Source organism: Oncorhynchus masou, chromosome 11 (genome assembly GCF_036934945.1).
Source record: "Oncorhynchus masou masou isolate Uvic2021 chromosome 11, UVic_Omas_1.1, whole genome shotgun sequence".
Taxonomy (NCBI): domain Eukaryota; kingdom Metazoa; phylum Chordata; class Actinopteri; order Salmoniformes; family Salmonidae; genus Oncorhynchus; species Oncorhynchus masou.
Window position 1 is genome coordinate 47,884,168 of NC_088222.1, and position 9,290 is coordinate 47,893,457.

The window sequence follows — 9,290 nt, forward strand, 5'->3', positions numbered from 1 at the left end:
CTACCTTAGACTGTTCACGGTTGAAGGTCCGTGGCTGCAACGAGAAATGCATGGAACATCTCGTAAGAAAAGCTCTGCAATAGTCAGGATCACCTGAATAACCCTCTGGTGTCGGTAGCCGTGGCTCTAGCTGGGAATCCGGCTCTGGCGGGGCGGGTTGAACTGCCGGTGTAGGTGGCGCAGCGGAACCCCTCAGATGTTGCAATTGATGGGTCAGCTGGGATACCTGCGTTGCAAGGGCTTGTACTGCCCGACCTGTGCTGGAGATGTTCTCCTCTTGTTGATCCATTCTCGTGATACTGCGGGAAATGAATTCGGTCAGACTCGTTGAACTCGCTGCATCCATGGTCTGGTCAGATCGTTCTGTAACAATACAGAGGCGGATGCAAGATGCAAGCAACGATGGTTTAATGAATATAGTTCACAGCAGCAACAGGACAGACAGACTGTACTCAGACGGAATCCGACCCAGGGACTCGGGCGCATCTTCCGATGATAGCGTGCTGAGAAAACCAGGGGAGTGTGTCCGGATGAGTAGGAAGGAGCACAGCAGATAATCCACACAAGAGAAGAGCACGGACACACGACACAACCTCAGGGAAGAAACAACGATCTGACAACAAGAAACACTGGTTACAGAACATATAAAGGGAAGATAAGTGGTTCCAGCTGGCGCAGACAATCAGGCCGAGATTGGGAACCACGCCCACACAAACACGGGGGAGAGAGAGAGAGAGAGAGAGAGAGAGAGAGAGAGAGAGAGAGAGAGAGAGAGGGAGGCAGTGGATTCATGAACCGTGACGTATTCTGTATCACTGAATGGATTAGGGACATATTTGCAAAGGAGTGTGTTCTTGAACCTGATGATAAACATCATGCCTTGACCTCTGTTGCTATGCTTTCATGCTGCCATCAAACAGACAGTGCTTAAGATCATTACTTGCATCGTTCTATAAACACTTCAGGCTACCAAATTCCACAAGACCCAGACAAGTGATGCCACACTTAATAAGGAGCTTATTTTCTGGTCCTTTATCACCTGGTGAATGCTGTTGTTCACCCACAATAAATACTGTTGATACTGGAATGTGTGATCTATTAAGTTATCCATAAATATTTGTCCCATTCCCTTAAAAGGAGGGTGATATGTATGTTAAAACCTTCATTATAATGATGAAACTGAGAAATGATGAGGAACAGCCAGGAACGTTCAGAAATCACGTTTATTTAACCTCTGCAATCAAAACTAAATAACAATGCACTACAAATCAATGTATTTACACAGAAATCACCTCTGTGCTGTCTTATCTGTGTCTGCTGAACAGAATGTACAGTGATTGGTAGGAGAAATGGAGTAGTATACTGTACGTTTCCAACAGTCCGTTCTCCCTCACATAGTCCAGCTGTAAAGTAATAACTTTTGTCTGAATTAAGATTGATACATTTTAATATGACTACATATTTTCAAGAGGGCTAACATCCATTATCGTTATTAGTAGTATTTCTGAATTAAGGCATTTGATTTTACAATATCTTTCAATTCAGAGCTTGCAAGAAAGGCATTTCACTGTACTTGTGCACATGACATTAAAACATGAAATCTGAACAGCCATAGAGGGTCTTGATTTTTGAAATCTTATTCGGCATAGTTAGATTGTTACTGCACTGTCCCTCTAAATTGTTTGAGATAAAAAGCACATTCCCCCTTTAAATAAAACATTTTCTATCACATATATCCTGCCATCTAAATAAATAAATACAATATTTAGCAGATGTGAACTACAAATGCTGCAGATGTGTACAAACGCTGCAATACGATACTGTAAATCAAGATACATCACACATATATATATATACATGCCTTCAAACAATAAAAATGCAATATTACATTACACAGTGGCTGTTGTGGAACACTACATATACATTCTTAAATTGAGAGAACAAACCCAAATACACATGGGGATTGATGTCAACCATGAACCTAAATGATCTCAACACAATGCTTTCAATAGCCTTTACTGGGCAGCTAGCTATCAAATATAAATGTTTCACTCAACATACAAATAGAACAAATACAATATGACAAGAAGAATATGTTTCACCCTCCAAAATAGTCGAGACAATTATCTTTTTATACACACTGAGTGTATGAAAGATTAAGAACACCTTCCTAAACTCAGCAAAAAAAAAGAAATGTCCCTTTTTCAGGACCCTGACCCCAAAGATAATTCGTAAAAATCCAAATAACTTCACATATCTTCATTGTAAAGGGTTTAAACATGGTTCCCCATGCTTGTTCAATGAACCATAAACAATTAAGGAACGTGCACCTGTGGAACAGTTAAGACACTAACAGCTTACAGACCGTAGGCAATTAAGGTCACAGTAATGAAAACTTAGGACACCGAATAGGTTTTTCTACTGACTCTGAAAAACACCAAAAGAAAGATGCCCAGGGTACCTGCTCATCTGCGTGAATGTGCCTTATGCATGCTGCAAGGAGGCAGCAGATTTGGCCAGGGTAATAAATTGCAATGTACGTACTGTGAGACCCCTAAGCCAGCGCTACAGGGAGACAGGACGGACAGCTGATCATCCTCTCAGTGGCAGACCACGTGTAAACAACACCTGCACAGGATCGGTACATCCGAACATCACACATGCGGCACAGGTACAGGATGGCAACAACAACTGCCCGAGTTACACCAGGAATGCACAATCCCTTCATCAGTGCTCAGACTCTCCGCAATAGGTTGAGAGAGGCTGGACTGAGGGTTTGTAGGCCTGTTGTAAAGGCAGGTCCTCAACAGACATCACCGGCACAAACCCATAGTCACTGGACCAGACAGGACTGGCAAAAGTGCTCTTCACTGACGAGTCACGGTTTTGTCTCCACAGGGGTGATGGTCGGATTCGCGTTTATTGTCAAAGGAATTAGTGTTACATCGAGGCCTGTACTCTGTAGCGGGATCGATTTGGAGGTGGAGGGTCCGTCATTGTCTGGGGTGGTGTGTCACAGCATTATCGGACTGAGCTTGTCGTCATTGCAGGCAACCGTACTGCTCGTTCTGTGTGTGATTTCCTGCAAGACAGGAATGTTTCGCCATGGCCAGCGAAGAGCCCGGATCTCAATCCCATTGAGCACGTCAGGGACCTGTTAGATCAGAGGGTGAGGGCTTGGGCCATACCCCCAGAAGTGTTTGGGAACATGCAGGTGTCTTGGTGGAAGAGTGGGGTAACATCTGACAGTAAGAACGGGCAAAACTGGTGCAGTCCATGAGGTGGAGTACTTAATGCAGCTGGTGGCCACACCAGATACGGACTGTTACTTTTGATTTTGACCCACCCCCTATGTTCAGGGACACATTATTCCATTTCTGTTAGTCACATGTCTGTGGAACTTGTTCAGTTTATGTCTCAGTTGTTGAATCTTGTTATGTTCATACAAATATTTACACATGCTAAGTTTGTTGAAAATAAACACAGTTGACATTGAGAGGACATTTCTTTTTTTGCTGAGTTTGTTATCGATTTGCACCCCCTTTGGGGTGGTGGACCATTCTTGATACACATGGAAAACTGTTGAGTGTGAAAACCCAGCAGTGTTGCAGTTCTTGACAAAAAATGGTGCGCCTGGAAACTACTACCATACCCTGTTCAAAGGTACTTAAATATTTTGTCTTGCCCATTTACCCTCTGAATGACAGACACACAATCCATGTCTCAATTGTTTCAAGGCTTAAAAATACTTATTTAACCTGTCTCCTCCACTTCATCTACACTAATTGAAGTAGATTTAACAAGTGACATCAATATGGGATCATAGCTTTCACTTGGATTCACCTGGTCAGTCTATGTCATGGAAAGGTGTCCTAATTCTTTGTACACTCAGTGTATGTTACAATGCAGAGCAGTGCAACCAAAGTCAAGACTTGGGCAAAGTTGATCCCCTTCAAGGGCCTAGTTACAGTTTTTTTTGTCACCTCGGTGCAATTTTCACAAGTATGTGGTACATTTTCACAACTCTTAGTACAAAACTCAAAACAGATAATAAAAAAGGCAGTTATTTCAAAAGTCTAAGCAAATTTTCAATTGACTGTGTTTAATCTGGAAATACATTTTTCACATTGCTATACATGTTCAGATAAAGTAATTGCTATTCACAATGCAATGCTCTCATAATTTTGATATAATTCTCATCTCTTTCTTTAAGAGACATTTACTGTTACTTAATTCGACTGCTTTTAATTGATAATCACTTAAATGTATGGTAGACCTATAGATTTAACATGTTAATTGGTTTGTTAACTACAGATTTTGAGAACTACATAATGAAAATGTATGTTTGTAAAGTAGAAACATAAAATGTAAGATATATATGTATATATATATATATATTATATATATACACTATACACTATACACACACTACCGGTCTAAAGTTTTAGAACACCTACTCATTCAAGGGGTTTTCTTTCTTTCTTTTTTACTATTTTCTACATTGTAGAATAGAAGTGAAGACATCAAAACGATGAAATAACACATATGAAATCATGTAGTAAACCAAAAAAGTATTAAACAAATCAAAGTATATTTTGTATTTGAGTCTTCAAATAGCCATGTTTTGTCTTCATGACAGCTTTAAACACTCTTGACATTCTCTCAACCAGCTTCACCTGGAATGCTTTTCCAACAGTCTTAAAAGAGTTCCCACATATGCTGAGCATTTTCTGGCTGCTTTTCCTTCACACTGCGGTCCGACACATCCCAAACCATATCAATTGGTTTGAGGTCGGGGGATTGTGGATGCCAGGTCATCTGATGCAGCACTCCATCACTCTCCTTATTGGGAAAACAGCCCTTACACAGCATGGATGTGCATTTGGTCATTGTCCTGTTGAAAAACAAATGATAGTCCCACTAAGCGCAAACCAGATGGGATGGCATATCGTGGCAGAATGCTGTGGTAGCCATGCAGGTTAAGTGTGCCTTGAATTCGAAATAAATCAGAGACAGTGTCACCAGGAAAGTACCCCCACACTATAACACCTCATCCTCCATGTTTTACAGTGGGAAATACACATGCGGAGATCATCTGCTCACCCACATCGCATTTCACAAAGAACCAAAAATCTCAGACCAAAGAATAGAAACACTTTTTTGGTTACAACGTGATTCCATATGTGTTATTTCATAGTTTTAATGTATTCAATGTTATTGTAGTCAAAATAGTCAAAATAAACAAAAACCCTTGAATCAGTAGGTGTTCTAAAACTTTTGACTGATATATATATATATATATATATTCTATATATATACAGTATATATACAGTGGGGAGAACAAGTATTTGACACACTGCCGATTTTGCAGGTTTTCCTACTTACAAAGCATGCAGAGGTCTGTAATTTTTTATCATAGGTATACTTCAACTGTTAGAGACGGAATCTTAAACAAAAATCCAGAAAATCACATTGTCTGATTTGTAAGTCATTAATTTGCATTTTATTGCATGACATAAGTATTTGATCACCTACCAACCAGTAAGAATTCTCTCACAGACCTGTTAGACCTGCTCTCACAGACCTGTTAGTTTTTCTTTAAGAAGCCCTTATGTTCTCCACTCATTACCTGTATTAACTGCACCTGTTTGAACTCATTACCTGTATAAAAGACACCTGTCCACACACTCAATCAAACAGACTCCAACCTATCCACAATGGCCAAGACTAGAGAGGGTGTAAGGACATCAGGGATAAAATTGTAGACCTGCTCAAGGCTGGGATGGGCTACAGGATAATAGGCAAGCAGCTTGGTGAGAAGGCAACAACTGTTGGCCCAAATATTAGAAAATGGAAGAAGTTCAAGATGACAGTCAATCACCCTCGGTCTGGGGCTCCATGCAAGATCTCTCCTCGTGGGCATCAATGATCATGAGGAAGGTGAGGGATCAGCCCAGAACTACACGGCAGGACCTGGTCATTGACCTGAAGAGAGCTGGGACCACAGTCTCAAAGAAAACCATTAGTAACACACTACGCCATCATGGATTAAAATCCTGCAGCGCATGCAAGGTCCCCCTGCTCAAGCCAACGCATGTCCAGGCCCGTCTGAAATTTGCCAATGACCATCTGGATGATCCAGAGGAGGAATGGGATAAGGTCATGTTGTCTGATGAGACAATAATATAGCTTTTTGGTCTAAACTCCACTCGCCGTGTTTGGAGGAAGAAGAAGGATGAGTACAAACCCCAAGAACACCATCCCAACCGTGAAGCATGGAGGTGGAAATATCATTCTTTGGGGATGCATTTCTGCAAAGGGGACAGGACGACTGCACCGTATTGAGGGGAGGATGGATGGGGCCATGTATCATGAGATCTTGGCCAACAACCTCCTTCCCTCAGTAAGAGCATTGAAGATGGGTCGTGGCTGGGTCTTCCAACAGCCAGGGCAACTAAGGAGTGGCTCCGTAAGAAGCATCTCAAGGTCCTGGAGTGGCCTAGCCAGTCTCCAGACCTGAATCCAATAGAAAATCTTTGGAGTGAAATTTTTTTGGAGGGAGCTGAAAGTCCGTATTGCCCAGTGAGAGCCCCGAAACCTGAAGGATCTGGAGAAGGTCTGTATGGAGGAGTGGGCCAAAATCCCTGCTGCAGTGTGTGCAAACCTGGTCAAGAACTACAGGAAACATATGATCTCTGTAATTGCAAACAAAGGTTTCTGTACCAAATATTAAGTTCTGCTCTTCTGATGTATCAAATACTTACGTCATGCAATAAAATGCAAATTAATTACTTAAAAATCATACAATGTGATTTTCTGGAATTTTGTTTTAGAATCCGTCTCTCACAATTGAAGTGTACCTATGATAAAAATTACAGACGTCTACATGTTTTGTAAGTAGGAAAATCGGCAAAATCGGCAGTGTATCAAATACTTGTTCTCCCCACTGTATATATATATATATAGATATATATACAATTGAAGTCGGAAGTTTTCATACACTTAGGTTGGAGTCATTTTCTTGTTAACAAACTATAGTCTTGGCAAGTCGGTTAGGACATCTACTTTGTGCATGACACAAGTAATTTTTCCAACAACTGTTTACAGACACATTATTTCACTTATAATTCACTGTGTCACAATTCCAATGGGTCATAAGTTTACATACACTAAGTTGACTGTGCCTTTAAACAGCTTGGAAAATTCCAGAAAATTATGTCATGGATTTAGAAGCTTCTGATAGGCTAATTGACATGATTTGAGTAAATTGGAGGTGTACCTGTGGATGTTTTTCAAGGCCTACCTTCAAACTCAGTGCCTCTTGGCTTGACATCATGAGAAAATCAAAATAAATCAGCCAAGACCTAAGAAAAAAAAGTTGTAGACCTCCACAAGTCTGGTTCATCCTTGGGAGCAATTTCCAAACGCCTGAAGGTACCACGTTCATCTGTACAAACGATAGTACGCAAGTATAAACACCATGGGACCACACAGCTGTCATACCGCTCATGAAGGAGACGTGTTCTGTGTCCTAGAGATGAACGTACTTTGGTGCGAAAAGTGCAAATCAATCCCAGAACAACAGCAAAGGACCTTGTGAAGATGCTGGAGGAAACAGGTACAAAAGTATCTATATCCACAGTAAAACGAGTCCTGTATCGACATAACCTGAAAGGCCGCTCAGCAATGAAGAAGCCACTGCTCCTAAACCGCCATTAAAAAAGCCAGACTATGGTTTGCCCATGGGGACAAAGATCATACTTTTTGGAGAAATGTCCTCTGGTCTGATGAAACAAAAATAGAACTGTTTGGCCATACTATCCATTGATATGTTTGGAGGAAAAAGGGGGAGGCTTGCAAGCCAACGAACACCATCCCAACCGTGAAGCACGGGGGTGGCAGCATCATGTTGTGGGGGTGCTTTGCTGCAGTAGGGACTGGTGCACTTCACAAAATAGATGGCATCGTGAGGAAGGAAAGTTATGTGGATATATTGAAGCAACATCTCAAGACATCAGTCAGGAAGTTAAAGCTTGGTTGCAAATGGGAATCCAAATGGGCAATGACCCCAAGCCTACTGGCAAAGTTGTGGCAAAATAGCTTAAGGACAACAAAGTCAAGGTATTGGAGTGGCCATCACAAAGTCCTAACCTCACTCAATCCTATACAAAATTTGTGGTTAGAACTGAAAAAGCTTGTGTGAGCAAGGAGGCCTACAAACCTGACTCAGTTGCACCAGCTGTGTCAGGAGGAATGGGCCAAAATTCACCCAACTTATTGGGGGAAGCTTGTAGAAGGCTAACCGAAACATTTGACCCAAGTGCAACAATTTAAAGGCAATGCTACCTAATACTAATTGAGCGTATGTAGACTTCTGACCCACTGGGAATGTGATGAAAGAAATACAATCTCAAGTAAATAATTCTCTCTACTATTATTCTGACATTTCACATTCTTAAAATAAAGTGGTGATCCTAACTGACCTAAGACAGGGATTTTTTACTGGGATTTACATGCCAGGAATTGAGAAAAACTGAGTTTAAATCTATTTGGCTAAGGTGTATGTAAACTTCCAACTTGAACTGTATATATATACTCTCGAACGTTCATGATTTTACTCCACAGTACTCTTTAGGCAGTTAAACAACAACTACTTGCCTATGTTGATTAAGGCAGCCCCCTACACCTCTCTAATTCAGAGGGGTTGGATTAAATGTGTAAGACATATTTCAGTTGAATGCATTCAGTTGAACAACTGACTAGGTATCCCCTTTTCCTAGTGCCATGCTCTTATGCACTGAGCCATGTACAGAACCAATACAATACACGATTACAATACATTTGGAAGATGTATGAATGTCACCTCCATGAGTGTAACACCCTCCTTCAGGCCATGGACGAGGCATATGATTACATCAATTCAGACCAATGTCAGGCTTAGATTCGCCATGCCAAAAGCTTTTCCCCCAGGTGCATGAACAATGAAGATATTTACTGCGAACTAGTGCCTGTTAAACAGATGTCTTCAATGGTCACACCTTTCATCACACATGGGATAATGGACATTATGGAAATGTAATGTTCAGTCAATTTTAATGGGTAGTGTAGGTGTATTGCCTAATGTGAAAAAGGTGTAATGTACTGTAATTTACAGTACTGTAGCATATTACATAAAAAATGCCATTTTAAACTGTCACGCCCTGATCTGTTTCACCAGTCCTTGTGCTTGTCTCCACCCCCCTCCAGGCGTTGCCCATCTTTCCCATTGTCCCCCTGGTACTTATTCCTGT